We start from the raw sequence: 17,055 nt of genomic DNA on the forward strand, positions 1-17,055 counted from the left end.
CCCATGTGCCACAACTACTGAGCCTGAACTCCAGAGCCCACAAGACACAACTACTGAGCCCATGAGCCAAACTACTGAAGCCTGTACACCTAGAACCTGTGCTCCACAGCAAGAGAAGCCACTGTGATGAGAAGTCCGCATGCCCCAACGAAGAGTAGCCCCCACTTGCTGCAACTAGAGAAAACCCGTGTGCAGCAATGAAGACCCAACACAGCCAAAAATAAATAAAATAAAATAATTCCTTGGTAAGATAGGAATGGCTTTACCAGACCCCAAAGAGAATTAAAAACAACAACAACAACAATATCCTTCCTATATACATGATAGTGAGACTGAAAAAATCAACATAATAAAAATCTTTTTTTTAACTGAACTATAGTTGATTTATAATATTGTATTTGATTCAGTGCACAGCATAGTGAGTCAGTGTTTTTGCATATTATACTCCATTATAGGCTATTACAAAATAAAATGTGTAATTTCCTGTGCTATGTAGGAGTTTGTACCTGTTAATCCAATACCCTTAATTTGTCCCTCCCCACTTCCCTTTCCCCTTTGGTAGCCATAAGTTTGTTTTCTATATCTGTGAGTTCACTTCTGTTTCTGCTATACATTTGTTTGTATTATTTTTTAGATTCCACATAGAAGTGATATCATACAGTATTTTTCTTTGTCTGACTAATTTCACTTAGCATAATGCCCTCCAAGTCCATCTGTGTTGCTGCAAATGGCTAAATTTTGTTCTTTTGTAAGGCTGAGTAGTATTCCATTGTATATACATACCACATATTCTTTATTCATTTATCTGTTGACAGACACTTAGGTTGTTTCCATATCTTGGCAATTGTAAATAATGCTGCTGTGAACATTGGGGTGCATGTACCTTTTCGAATCAGTGTTTTTGTTTTGTTTTCTTCAGATATATACCCAGGGGTGGAATTGCTGGGTCATATGGTGAAAGCATTTCTCCAAAAACACGAATAAGACAAGGATGCCCCACTCTTGCCATTATTATTCAACATATTTTTGGAAGTCCTAGCCATAGCAATCAAAGACGAAAAAGAAATAAAAGGAATTCAAATAGAAAAGGAAGAAGTAAAACTGTCACTGTTTACAAATGACATGATATTTTATATAGAAAATCATAAAGATGCCAACAGAAAACTACTAGAACTCATCAATGAATTCAGTAAAATTGCAGGATACAAAATTAATATACAGAAATCTATTGCATTTCTATACGTTAACAACAAAGTATCAGAACAAGAAATTAAGGAAACAATTCCATTTACCATCACATCAAAAAGAATAAAATACCTAAGAATAAACCTACCTCAGGAGACAAAACACCTGTACTCTGAAAACTATAAGACACTGATGAAAGAAATTGAAGACAAACAAACAGATTGAAACATATACCGTGTTTTTGGATTGGAAGAGTTAATATTGCTAAAATGACCATATCACTCAAGGCAATTTACAGGTTTAATGCAATCCCTAACAAAATATCAGTGGCATTTTTCACAGAAATAGAACAAGTAATATTAAAATATATATGAAACAACAAAAGACCCAGAATTGCCAAAGCAATCCTGAGAAAAAGAAGGAAGCTGAAGGTATAACCCTTCCTGACTTCAGACCATACTACAAAGCTACAGTAATCAAAACAGCATTGTACTGGCACAAAAACAGACATATATATCAATAGAACAGGATAGATAGCCCAGAAATAAACCCACACACTTATGGTCAATTAATCTATGACAAAGGAGGCAAGAATATACAATGGAGAAAAGACAGTCTCTTTAATAAGTGGTGCTGGGAAAACTGGACAGCTACATGTAAAATAATGGAATTAGAACACTTCCTAACACCAAACACAAAAATAAACTCAAAATGGATTAAAAACCTAAATGTAAGATCAGAAACCAAAAAACCCCTTGAAGAAAATGTAGGCAGAATGCTCTTTGACATATATCACAACATATTTTTTGGATTTTTCTTTTAAAAAGTAAAGAAAATAAAAGAAAAATTAACAAATGAGACCTAATTAAACTTAAAAGTTTTTGCACAGCAAAGGAAGCTATCAACAAAACAAAAAAACAACCTACTGAATGGGAAAAAATTTTGCAAATGATATTACCAATAAGGGATATTACAGATGTTAATATCCAATGTTACTGTCCAACATCTATAAACAGCTCATACAACTCAACATCAAAAATACAAAAAACCTGAGTTAAAAATGGGCAGAAGAACTGAATAGACATTTTTCCGAAGAGGAAATGCAGATGGCCAACAGGACGTGAAAAGATGGTCAACATTGCTAGTCATCAGAGAAAAGCAAATCAAAACCACCATGAGATATCACCTCACACCTGATGATAAAATAGCTATCACCCAAAAGAACACAAATAACAAAAGTTGACAAGGATGTGAAGAAAACGGAATCCTCATACACTGCTGGTGGGAATGTAAATTGTAGTGCAGCCACTGTGGAAAACAGTATGGAAGTTTCTCAAAACTAAAAATAGAGCTACCATGAGATGATCATGATTTTATCTTTCCTTTCATTAATGTGGTGTATCAGTATCACATTGATTGATTTGCATATGTTGAACCATCCTTGTGACACTGTAATAACTCCAACTTGATCGTGGTGTATGAACCTTTTTATGTATTGTTGGATTCAGTTTGCTAATATTTTACTGAGGATTTTTGCATCTATATTCATCAAAAATATTGGCCTGTTATTTTATTTTTTTTGTAGTATCTTTGTCTGTTTTTGGTATCAGGGTAATGGTGACCTTGTAGAATGAATTTGGGAGTGTTCTATCCTCTTCAATTTTTTGGAATAGTTTGAGAAGAGTAGGTATTAGCTCTTCTTTACATGTTTGGTAGAATTCCACTGTGAAGCTATCCAGTCTTAGTCTTTTGTTTGCAGGAAGTTTTTTTTTTAATTACTATTACAGATTCAATTTCATGTCTAGTGATCAGTCTGTTCAAATTGTCTGTTTCTTCTTGATTCAGTCTTAGCAGGCTGTATGTTTCTAGAAATGTGGCCATTTGTTCTAGGTTGTCCAATTTGTTGGCATACAACTGTTCTTAGTATCCTTTCATGATTTTTTGCCTCTGTGGTATCAGTTGTTATTTCTGCTCCTTCATTTCTTATTTTGTTTATTTGGGTCTCCTCTTTTCTTCTTGGTGAATGTGGCTAAATGTTTATTAATTTTATTTATCCTTTCAGAAAACCAGGTCTTGGTTTCATTGATCTTCTTTATTGTTCTTTGGTCTCTATTTTATTTATTTCCTCTCATATTTATTATTTCCTTTCTTCTGCTGACTTTGGGCTTTGCTTGTCCTTTTTTTTCTAATTCCTTTATTTCATTTTTTAAATTAAATTTAATTTTTTTATACAGCAGGTTCTTATTAGTTACCATTTTATACATATTAGTGTGTATACATCAATCTCAATCTCCCAATTCATCACAGCAACACCACCACCACCTCCGCTACATCCCCCACCTTGGTGTCCATACATTTGTTCTCTACATCTGAGTCTCAATTTCTGCTCTGCGAACCAGTTCATCTGTACCATTTTTCTAGGTTCCACATATATGCGTTAATATTCGATATTTGTTTTTCTCTTTCTGACTTACTTCCCTCTGTATGACAGTCTCTAGATTCATCCACATCTCTACAAATGACCCAGTTTCGTTCCTTTTAATGGATGAGTAATATTCCATTGTATATATATATACCATATTTTCTTTATCCATTCATCTGTCAGTGGGCATTTAGGTTGCTTCCATGACCTGGCTATTGTAAATAGTGCTGCAATGAACATTGGGGTGCATGTGTCTTTTTCTAATTCCTTTAGATGGTAGGTTAGATTATTTGTTTGAGATTTTTCTTGTTTCTCGAGAAAGGTCCATATCACTATGAACTTCTCTCTTAGAATTGCTTTTGCTGCATCCCATAGATTTTGAAGTTGTGTTTCCATCTTTTTTCTATCAAGACATTTTCTGATTTCCTCTTTGATTTCATCTTTGACCCATTGTGTTATTTTAGTAAGATGTTGTTTGGTCTCCATGTGTTCATTCTCTTCCCATTTTTCTTTCTGGAATTGATTTCTACTTGCATACCATTGTGGTTGGGAAAAAGTGTTTGATATAATTTCTATCCTATTAAATTTGTTGAGGCTTGTATTATGACCTAAGATATGATCTATCCTGGAGAACATTTTATGTGCACTTGAAAAGAATGTGTATTCTGATTATTTTGGATGTAATGTCCCATAGATATCAACTAAGTCCAACTGCTCTATTGTGTCATTTAACACTGCTTTTCTTTACTGATTTTCTATCTGGATGATCTGTCCATTGACGTCAGTGGGGTGTTAATGTCTTCTACTATTATTGTATTATTATCAATTTCTCCCTCTATGTCGGTTTAGTATTTTCTTTAAATATTTCGTTGCTCCTGTATTGGGTGCATGATTGTTAGTGAGTATAATATCTTCTTCATGGATTGAGCCCTTCATCATTATATGATGCCCTTGTTTGGCTTTTCTTATAGCCTTTGTTTTAAAATCTATTCTGGGGCCCTGAACCAAGATGGCAGAGTAGAAAGACATCCTTTCACTCCCTCTTATGAGACACCAGAATCACAACTAGCTGCTGGACAATCATCGACAGCAGGACACTGGAACTCACCAAAAAACATACCCCACATACAAAGACAAAGGAGAAACCACATGAGACAGTAGAGGGGCACAATCACAGTAAAATCAAATCCCATAACTGCTGGGTGGGTGACTCACAGACTGGAGAACAATTATACCACAGGAGTCCACCCACTGGAGTGGAGATTCTGAACCCCACATTAGGCTTCCCAACCTGGAGGTCTGGCAACGGGAGGAGGAATTCCTAGAGAATCAGACTTTGAAGGCTAGTGGGATTTGATTGCAGGACTTCAACAGGACTGGGGGAAACAGAGACTGCACTCTTCAAGGGCACACAAAAAGTAGTGTGCACATAGGACCCAGGGGAAAGAGCAGTGACCCAAGGGGAGACTGAAGCAGACCTACCTGCTAGTGTTGAAGGGTCTCGTGCAGAGGCGGGGGTGACTGCTCACTGTGGGGACAAGGACACTGTCAGCAGAAGTTCTGGGAAGTACTCCTTGATGTGAGCCCTCCCAGAGTCTTCCATTAGCCCCACAAAAGAGCCCAGGTAGTCTCCAGTGTTGTGTTGCCTCTGGCCAAACAACAAACAGAGAGGGAACCCAGCCCCACCTATCACCAGACAAGTGTATAAAGTTTTACTGAGCTCTGCCCACCAGAGCAACACTCAGCTCTACCCACCACTAGTCCCATCAGGAAACTTGCACAAGCCTCTTAGATAGCCTTATCCACCAGAAGGCAAACAGCAGAAGCAAGAAGAACTACAGTCCTGCAGCCTATGAAACAAAAACCACAGTCACAGAAAGATAGACAAGATGAAAATGCACAGGGCTATGTACCAGCTGAAGGAACAAGACAAAACCCCAGAAAAACAAATGAATGAAGTGGAGATAGGCAAACTTCTAGGAAAAGAATTCAGAATAATGATAGTGAAGATGATCCAGGACCTTGGAAAAAGAATGGAGGCAAAGATCGAGAAGATGCAAGAAATGTTTAACAAAGACCTAGAAGAATTAAAGAACAAAGATGAACAATACAATAACTGAAATGAAAACTACACTAGAAGGAATCAATAGCAGAATAACTGAGGCAGAAGAACGGATAAGTGACCTGGAAGACACAATGGTGTAATTCACTGCTGCAGAACAAAATAAAGAAAAAAGAATGAAAAGAAATGAGGACAGCCTACTAGACCTCTGGGACAACAGTAAATGCAACAACATTCACATTATAGGATTCACAGAAGGAGAAGAGAGAGAGAGAGGACCCAAGAAAATATTTGAATAGATTATAGTGGAAAACTTCCCTAACATAGGAAAGGAAATAGCCACCCAAGTCCAGGAAGTACAGAGAGTCCCATACAGGATAAACCCAAGGAGAAACACACCAAGACACATAATAATCAAATTGGCAAAAATTAAAGACAAAGAAAAATTATTGAAAGCAGCAAGGGAAAAAGGACAAATAACATACAAGGGGACTCCCATAAGGTTAACAGCTGATTTCTCAGCAGAAACTCTACAAGCCAGAAGGGAGTGGCATGATATACTTAAAGTGATGAAAGGGAAAAATCTACAACCAAGATTACTCTACCTGCCAAGGATCTCATTCAGATTCAATGGAGAAATCAAAAGCTTTACAGGGAAGCAAAAGCTAAGAGAATTCAACACCACAAAACCAGCTCTACAACAAATGCTAAAGGAGCTTCTCTAAGTGGTAAACACAAGGAAAGAAAAGGACCTACAAAACCAAACCCAAAACAAATAAATTGGTCATAGGAACATACATATCTATAATTACCATAAATGTGAATGGATTAAATGCTCCAACCAAAAGACACAGGCTTGGTGAATGGATACAAAAACTAGGCCCATATATATGTTGCCTACAAGAGACCCACTTAAGATCTAGGGACACATACAGACTGAAAGTGAGGGGATGGAAAAAGATATCCCATGCAAATGGAAATCAAAAGAAAGCTGAAGCAGCAATATTCATATCAGATAAAATAGACTTTAAAGCAAAGAATGTTACAAGAGACAAGGAAGGAGACTACATAATGATCAAGGGATCAATCCAAGAAGAAGATATAACATTATAAATATATATGCACCCAACATAGAAGCACCTCAATACATAAGGCAAATGCTAACAGCTATAAAACAGGAAATAGACAGTAACACAATAATAGTGGGGGACTTTAACACCTCACTTACACCAATGGACAGATCACCCAAAATGAAAATAAATAAGGAAACAAAGAAAGCAATAGCAAAGATCAATAAAACTAAAAGATGGTCCTTTGAGAAGATAAACAAAATTGATAAACCATTAGCAAGACTCATCAAGAAAAAGAGGGAGAGGACTTAAATCAATAAAATTAGAAACAAAAAAGGATAATTTAAAATAAAACAAAAAAAAAAAAAATAATAAAAACGGACACCACAGAAATACAAAGCATCCTAAGAGACTACTACAAGCAACTCTATGCCAATAAAATGGACAATCTCGAAGAAATGGGCAAATTCTTAGAAAGGTATAACCTTCCAAGACTGAACCAGGAAGAAATAGAAAATATGAACAGACCCATCAAAAGTAATGAAATTTAAACTGTGATTAAAAATCTTCCAGGAAACAAAAGTCCAGAACCAGATGGCTTCACAGGTGAATTCTATCAAACATTTAGAGAATAGCTAACACCCATTCTTCTCAAACTCTTTCAAAAAATTGTGGAGGAAGGAACACTCCCAGACTCATTCTATGAGGCCACAATCACCCTGATACCAAAACCAGACAAAGATACTACAAAAAAAGAAAATTACAGACCAATAACACTGATGAATATAGAAGCAAAAATCCTCAACAAAATACTAGCAAACAGAATCCAACAGCACATTAAAAGGATCATACAGCATAATCAAGTGGGATTTATCCCAGGGATGCAAGGATTCTTCAATATATGGAAATCAATCAATGTGATACACCATATTAACAAATTGAAGAATAAAAGCCACATGATAATCTCAACAGATGCAGAAAAAGGTTTTGACAAAATCCAACACCCATTTATGATAAAAACTCTCCAGAAAGTTGGCATAGAGGGAACCTACCTCAAGAAAATAAAGGCCATATATGACAAACCCACAGCAAACATCATTCTCAATGGTGAAAAACTGAAAGCATTTCCTCTAAGATCAGGAAGAAGACAAGGATTTCCACTCTCACCACTATTATTCAACATAGTTTTGGAAGTCCTAGCCTAGGCAATCAGAGAAGAAAAAGAAATAAAAGGAATACAAATTGGAAAAGGAGAAGTAAAACTGTCACTGTTTGCAGATGGCATGATACTATACATAGAGAATCGTAAAGATGCCACCAGAAAACTACGAGAGCTAATCAATGAATTTGGTAAAGTTGCAGGATACAAAATTAATGCACAGAAATCTCTTGCATTCCTATACACTAATGATGAAAAATCTGGAAGAGAAATTAAGGAAACACTCCCATTTACCATTGCAACATAAAGAATAAAATACCTAGGATTAAACCTATGTAGGGAGACAAAAGACCTGTATGCAGAAAATTATAAGACAGTGAGGAAGGAAATTAAAGATGATACAAACAGATGGAGATATATACCATGTTCTTGGATTGGAAGAATTAATACTGTGAAAACGACTATACTACCCAAAGCAATCTACAGATTCAAGGCAATGCCTATCAAATCACCAATGGCATTTTTTATGGAACTAGAACAAATAATCTTAAAATTTGTATAGAGACACAAAAAGACCTCAAATAGCCAAAGCAGTCATGAGGGAAAAAATCAGAGCTGGAGGAATCAGACCCCCTGACTTCAGACTATACTACAAAGCTACAGTAATCAAGACAATATGGTACTGGCACAAAAACAGAAACATAGAACAATGGAACAAGATATAAAGCCCACAGATAAACCCGTGCACTTATGGTCAACTACTCTATGACAAAGGAGGCAAGGATATACAATGGATAAAAGACAGTCTCTTTAATAAGTGGTGCTGGGAAAACTGGACAGCTACATGTAAAAAATGAAATTAGAACACTCCCTAACACTGTTCACAAAAATAAACTCAAAATGAATTAGAGACCTAAATGTAAGATCAGATACTATAAAACTGTTAGAGGCAAACATAGGAAGAACACTCTTTGACATAAATCACAGCAAGATCTTTTTATCCCACTCCTAGAGTAACGGAAATAAAAACAAAATAAACAAATGGAACCTAATGAAAACTTCAAAGTTTTTGCACAGCAAAGGAAACCATAAACAAGACGAAAAGACAGCCCTCAGGATGGGAGAAAATATTTGCAAACAAATCAATGGACAAAGGATTAATCTCCAAAATATATAAACAGCTCATGCAGCTCAATATTAAAAAAAAAACAGCCCAGTTGAAAAATGGACAGAAGACCTAAATAGACATTTCTCCAATGATATACAGATGGCCAAGAAGCACATGAAAAAGCTACTCAACACCACTAATTATTAGAGAAATGTAAATCAAACTACAATGATATATCACCTCACATCTGTTAGAATAGGCATCATCAGAAAATCTACAAACAACAAATGCTGGAGAAGGTGTGGAGAAAAGGGAGCCCTCTTGCACTGTTGGTGAGAATGTAAATTGATACAGCCACTATGGAGAACAGTATGGAGGTTCCTTAAAAAACTAAAAATAGAATTACCATATGATCCAACAATCCCACTACTGGGCACATACCCAGAGAAAACCATAATTCAAACAGACACATGCATCCCAATATTCATTGCAGCACTATTTACAATAGCCAGATCATGGAAGCAACCTAAATGCCCATCGACAGATGAATGGATAAAGAAGATGTGGTACATATATACAATGGAATATTAATCAGCCATAAAAAGGAACGAATTTGGGTCATTTGTGGAGATGTGGATGGATCTAGAGACTGTTATACAGAGAAAAGTAAGCCAGAAAGAGAAAAACAAATATCGTGTATTAACGCATATATGTGTAACCTTGAAAAATGGTACAGATGAAACGGTTTGCAGGGCAGAAATTGAGTCAGAGGTAGAGAACAAATGTATGGACACCAAGGGAGGAAAGAGACGGGGTGTGGGGGTGGGGGTGTGATGAATTGGGTGATTGGGATTGACATGTATACACTGATGTGTATAAAATTGATGACTAATAAGAACCTACTGTATAAACAAATAAATAAAATAAAATTCAATAAATAATAAAATCTATTTTGCCTGATATGAGTATTGCTATCCCTGCTTTCTTGTTGTTTCTGTTTGCATGAAGTATTTTTTCCATCTCCTCATTTTCAGTCTTGTGTGTCTCTCACCCTGAAATGAATCTCTTGTAGGCAGCATGGTGGGTCTTTTTTTTATCCAATCAGCCACTCTATGTGTTTCAATTGGAGCATTTAGTACAGTGACATTTAAAGTAATTATTGATAAGTGTGCTTATTGCCATTTTACTACTTGTTTTCCAATTTTTTTGGTTGCTCTTCTCTGTTCGTTTCTTCTTTTTTGTTTCTCCCATTGTGGTTTGATGATTTTCTCTTGTAGTATACTTGTGTTCCTTTCTTTTTTAGTTTTTGTGTATATTGTAGGTTTCTGGTTTGTGCTCACCATGGGATTCATGTTGATCCATAATTATATCTACTCTCTTTAATTGATTGTCATTTAAGGTCAAACACATTCTAAAAGATCTACATTTTTTACTCCCCTCCCCCACATTTTGTGTTTTTGATGTCATATTTTACACCTTCATTTTTACTCCTTTACTATTTATTGTAGGTATAGCTGCTTTTATACTTTTTATCTTTTAATCTATATATTGGCTTTTTTAAGTGATCTTCAACCCTTACTATATATTTGCTGTTCCTCTTGGGATTTTTCCTTTCCTATAGATTCTTCTTTTCCATTTAGAGAAGATGCTACAACATTTCTTTTAGGGTAGATTTAGTATTGCTGAATTCTTTTAGTTTTTGCTTGTCTGAGAAATTCTTTATCTCTGTCTATTCTAAATGATAATCTTGCTGGGTAGAGCATCCTAGGTTGCAGGTTTTTCCCTTTCAGGTCTTGAATATATATAATGCCACTCCTTTCCAGCCTGTGAGTTTCTTCAGAGAAATAAGCTGATAGCCTTACAAGGATTCCCTTGTATATGACTCTTTGTTTTTCTTCTCTTTCTACCTTTAGTATTCTCTTTATTTTTAACTTTTGCCATTTTAATTAAATCTTGGTATGGGTCCTTTTGGATTCATCTTGTTTGGGTCCCTATGTTCTTCCTGTACCTGGATATCTGTTTGCTTCTTTAGGTTTGGGAAGTTTTCAGCAATAATTTCTTCAAATACATTTTTTATCCCCTTCTCTCTCTTCTTCTTCAGGATCCCCAATATTGTGAATGCCATCATGTTTTATGTTATCCCATAGATCCCATATATAGATTTATTTTTTTATTTATCTTCTGTCTGCTGTTCTGATTGGATGATTTCCATTATTCTATCTTCCAGATCACTTACACATTCTTCTGTGTCATTTAGTCTGCTATTCATTGTTTCCACAATGCTTTTCATCTCAGAAATTGAATATCTATTTTTGACTGGGTCTTCTCTATATTTTCTAGTTCCTTGTTAAAATGATCTCTACTTACATCAATTCTTTTCATTCAGTTAGCATTTTTATTCCTAACATTCTGAATTCATTGTCTGATAGACTGATCTCTGTTTCATTATTTTTTCCAGGGGTTTTCTCTTGCTCTTTCAATTGAGAGTATTTCCTTTGACTTTTTATTTTACTTAACTGCCTTTGTCTTTGTGAATTTAGGTGAAACAGTTACCTATTGTGGTCTTGAAGGGGTGTTCTTATGTGGAAGAGTCCCTATGTAGACTGCATGTACCCAATGCCTTTGGTGGGAGGGCTGGATTTGCTGGGGATTCCAGTCATATTCTTTCTCGGGGTGTTCTTGCTGCCCTATCACCTTGGTAGGGGGTGTTGCTGGTGATGGAGGAGCTAGAGCCTGCACAGGGTGTGAGGTGGGACTTCCTCTCTGCACAGTGGCCTTCACCACCCTATCAGGGGCATGGTCTGCTCACAAGTTGCTGGAGTGGAAGCCCTGAGGGTTGGGTTCAAGCTGGCTCTATTCCCTTTAAGTGTGTGCTTTTCCTTCTTCCCACACTGAGGCATTTGCCCCAAAGGAAGGGAATGCTGAAGCAAGTGGGGCCCATGCACTTACAGAGGTCTAATGCGCTGCCTATGTAGGCATCATGGCTCTGCTCAGATACAGCCCAAGTTTGTGTCTTTTCCCTGTCATGGTCACCCCAGATCTAGAGTTAGGCTGTCATGTGGAGTAGGCAGGGCTGGAGTGTTGGCTCTGCTGCGACTGGGGGGCACGGTATGGTGGTTGTGGAAATTCAAGCAGCTGCACCACCATCAGAAGTCTGGGTTGCTTCTGAGGCACTGTTAGAGTGAGCACTAACAACGGCCACTGCCACCCCACCTAGACCACACCCCAGTCTCCCGGGCCACCTCTGCATTACTAGGTTGATTCTTTTCCCAAGTCCTGGCCATCCTAGATCCAGTGCCAAGCTATAGCACGGAGTCCAAGAGAAAATGATAGGTTAAAGATAAATTAGCAAGCAATAAAATCTGTAAACTTTCAGTAAACCTACACAACTATAGGTTGTTAATATAATAATAGTAATGTTATTAATAATATTAATGGGGAGGGGTAAAACCAATGCCAAGCAATTATTTGGGATATTAAAGGGAAAGGTGATTAATGATAAAGTACCTGTATTAGATAGAAGAAGGATAGATAAATTGATTAATGTTTTACTTAACCCTTGATGTTAAAAAATTTAATGCTAACCTCAAAAAGAATAGAAATAGAATGTTTAATTTCCAGATAAGTAAAGAGAAAACAGGGAATGATGAAAATGTAATCCATCCAGTAAACAGCAGAAAAACAGGAGGGGGACAAAAAAAGCATAGTAAATAGAGAACACAGAATAAAATACTAGAAATAAATTCAAATACAAAAATAGGGAAGATGATTGTAAATGTACAAGAAGATAATTTAAATGTAAATGAAGTCATCTTTCTGGTTAAAAGACAAAACAAGTATCCTATGATGTCTCCTTAATATCTCTCCAAGCACTTTTGCAACAATACACATGCAAACCTCTGCCTGGCTCCGAATCTTACAGGATTCTTTTGACTGTAAATTACAGAAATCCAACTCAAACTTACTGAAGCAGAAGAAGTGGGATCATTTATTTTCTCATATAATCCAGCACAAGAGAATGAGAAGGACCTGGAACTTGAGGCTCAAACCACCCAGAGAAAATGTTCTTTATTCCCAGGATGCCATGGCTGACTCCTCCTTGCAGAGTTCAGGCTTCTTTCTCAGGGTTCAGATAACTACTTGCATATAACTATATAATAGCAGTTACTCCATTGGTCCCATTGTACATTTACACGTCTGTGCTCCTGTCCCAGTTATCCAGTCCTCTGGGAACACACACTGTGCTCTCTTCATCTTCGTATTCTTATCCCCTGTGTTCCTGACACAGAGTAGTCAGCTAATAAAGGCTAAACAAAAACAAAAAAAGAATGAATGTCTCAGATGGTTCTTATTTCTATACATGTTCTCTCTCCCCTATCAGAATGTCAGCTTCTTGAGTTGGTCTCATTCCACCCATTTCTACATTCAATTCTAGTGCTTTACATACACAAGGCAGCCAAAATACATTGGGTGATTCAGAGAAGGAATAAAAAGGACTTCCTTCCTTCTTTTTAAAGATAAGTGGCCTGTATATATTAAATGCTATAATGTGTATGTTCAGCTTTAAATTTTCAGATGTACTTCTGAAGTTATAACAAGCATGCTTTGTACCAAACACTGTAGTCAGGAAGTGCTGACTCAGCCGAAGCCGGACTGGATGGAGCCATGTCCTCCTTCTACACCCCAGATCCAAGGCTGTCTATACAAATAGAAGCTCACCCTCCACAGAGGCTTTTTCCACTACAGTTCAGTGCTTCCTCTGTGTTCTCTACAAAGATGCTTTCAAGCTGCATCAGTAATGTTGAATATCACCACATCAGTCAACAAAAAGTATTAACTCTAATACGACTCAAAAGAGGGTATTGATTGAACTTGACAACATTTAAGTAGAACCTTAATTTGTAGAATTAGCAGAAGAAAAGAATAAAGAGCCATCAATTAGTAGAAATGTAGGTATTCATATGAAAGATTAACAGAGGCACAGGTTGGATAGGGCATAAAATGAGTGCGGGCAGGGCGAAACTTGTCTGGTTCAGCTCACCCTCCTAGCTGCTCCACCTTCCTAATAGACATTAAGAGCACTTAATTAAAACCAGTAAAGAAATTATAACAAGGAAAAAATGGAGTGCACCAGATATAATTAGTATTGTAAGTGCCTTAGAAAGTTTGCCTAGAATAGTCTTTTCCAAGCTTGTCAAGTTTCAGAGCTCACAAATCTTGTCCCACGGCTCAGCTCAGTTACTGGTTGCCCACTACTGTTCTTAGCCTCCTGAGAATGCATGTATTTCCATATGCTTATTATGTGCCTCATAAAATGCATTGCCCCTATATGAAAAATGTATGAGACACATCATACTGTGCAAAACAATGTCTCCAAATTGGCCAATTATATTTTGTGCAAGTTCAGAATTGTTCATGATGTCTCTAATCCACGGTGTGCTCCTGGCTGTGAGAACTGTGTTCTGCATAGTTAAAACAGAGGACTTGATAGCTTAATTGTGCCTAATGAATGAAAAGTTATTTAAAAATAGCATGGAGAGTGATGCCATTGTTTTTTTAAAGGTCTGCTTTAGTATTTTCAAATTACATAACCCTTTTGAGAAAGGGGGAAGTATGTAATTTTTAAACTGTTTAAAGCGGTAGTCCTTTTTTCTCCTCCCCTGTCTTTCAAAATAGGAAGTAAACCCCCCATCCAATATTTCCATTCCTTCTTATCTGCTGCTTTATTTATCCCCAGGTGGCTGTTGCTCTCTTCTGACCCATCCTGCTGTCTGGTTTCCATATGTTAATCTCAGCCTTCACTCGTCCCATGGACCTGCTTCCTGTGTGTGTCTTTTTTTCTGTCTTCTTCTATTACTTAAATACACATGCCCTATTAGCTCTTTTCTTTCTGATGCTTGTATCAAATTGCCTTTGTTAGATTTCATCCTTTTATTTATTTCTTATCATAACTCTTCTAGTTTTCCAAACTGTTCTCTAAAGTCATCTCACATTTCAAATGCTATCACTAAATTGCAGATCTATATGTTGACTACTTAAATGTTTTTTAAAACCCTCTGGTAACAAAAGAGAATTGTAATGATCTTTTCCTAAAGATATTCTCCTAGCAGCAATGCTATTCATTTATTCGGCGATGTCCTTTCTCTGTTCATACTGAAGCCTCACCAAGAGAATTTGTATGAACTACAGCAATAAATACCTCTGTTAAACATAAGGAACTTTTATAGTTATTCTCTTGCAAAAATGATTACCAGGACAAATTAAAACTCTCCTTTCTGAGGAGTCCTTAAAAATAGAAAACCGGGGGCTTCCCTGGTGGTGCAGTGGTTGAGAATCTGCCTGCTAATGCAGGATACATGGGTTCTAGCCCTGGTCTGGGAGGATCCCACATGCCGCGGAGCAGCTGGGCCCGTGAGCCACAACTACTGAGCCTGCGCGTCTGGAGCCTGTGCTCCGCAACAAGAGAGGCCGCGATAGTGAGAGGTCCACGCACGGCAATGAAGAGTGGCCCCCACTTGCCAACTAGAGAAAGCTCTCACACAGAAACGAAGACCCAACACAGCAAAAATAAATTAATTAATTAATAAACTCCTACCCCCAACATCTTCTTTAAAAAAAAAAAAACAAAAAAAAAACCTCCTCTAACTCCATTCACAGGGATGCCTTCCTTCTCTCCACTTCAGGCTATTTATAACCTGAGCCACGCAACTCAACAGCTAATTACACTGCCTTATATCATTATCTGATTATTTCCTGGATGTATAGCTTTCCTCTGTGGTTAAATTATGAGCTCTTTGGCATAACAGTTTTTTCTCCATTTATATCACCTTGTAGATAGTTATCTCTAAATACTCTAACTTAATCAAATACGTTCATGACGGATGATTGGGTGTTCTTTTCTTGGCTTTTGGGTTTTTTATTGAAATACAGTTGATTTACAATGTTGTATTAGTTTCAGGTGTATAGCAAAGTGCTTCAGTTATACATACATATATATTTTTTCTTCAGATTCTTTTCCCTTATAAGTTATGACAAAATATTGAGTTCCCTGTGCTATACAGTAGGTCCTTGTTGGTTATCTATTTTATACATAGTAGTGTGTATATGTTAATCTGAACCTCCTAATTTTTCCCTCCCCTCCCTTTCCCCTTTGGTAATCATAAATTTGTTTTCTATGTCTGTGGGTCTATTTCTGTTCTGTAAATAAGTTCATTTGTGTCTTTTTTTTTTTTTCAGACTCCATATGTGAGTGATATCACATGATATTTGTCTTCCTCTGTCTGGCTTACTTCACTTAGTATGACAGTCTCTAGGTCCACCCATGTTGCTGTAAATGGTGTTATTTCATTCTTTTTTATGGCTGAGTAATATTCCATTGTATATATGTAACACATCTTTACATGACGGATGATTGTTTAACAAATACTGTCCTAATTAAAGGAAAGCCATGGAATAGACACAAAAATCTCCAGGGTTCTTCCCAGTTTTAGATTTCCTGCTTTCTGGCTCCTTCATGATTTTCCCCCAAAATCACATGCTGCTATACTTTGCTGGTTTCCTTTCTTCCATAGGCCTCATTCAGTTCCCTTCTCATGGGGTTTTGTGATAAATCTTCACTAGAAATAGGAGTCAAGTTCAGATGTCACTCAGTCTTCCTATGAGAACCATTTTTCATGAAAATGGTTATATTCACATTGAAATGTGTGGAATAAAAAGTCGAGTCAATTCTGTGGGTCAATGTTTTTTTTTAGTGGTTTGAGAGACGGCAATTTTTTTTTTGTTTTTTATTTATTATTGGCTGTGTTGGGTCTTCATTGCTGTGTGCACAGGCTTTCTCTAGTTGTGGTGGGCAGGGGCTGCTCTTCATTGCAGTGCATGGGCCTCTCATTGCGGTGGCTTCTCTTGTTGGGGAGCATGGGCTCTGGGCACACAGGCTTCAGTAGTTGTGGTACACAGGCTCAGTAGTTGTGGCTCTCAGGCTCTAGAGCGCAGGCTCAGTTGTTGTGGCACATGGGCTTAGTTGCTCCACAGCATGTGGGATCTTCCCAG

This window comes from Phocoena sinus, chromosome 10 (assembly GCF_008692025.1).
Source record: "Phocoena sinus isolate mPhoSin1 chromosome 10, mPhoSin1.pri, whole genome shotgun sequence".
NCBI classification, from domain to species: Eukaryota; Metazoa; Chordata; class Mammalia; order Artiodactyla; family Phocoenidae; genus Phocoena; species Phocoena sinus.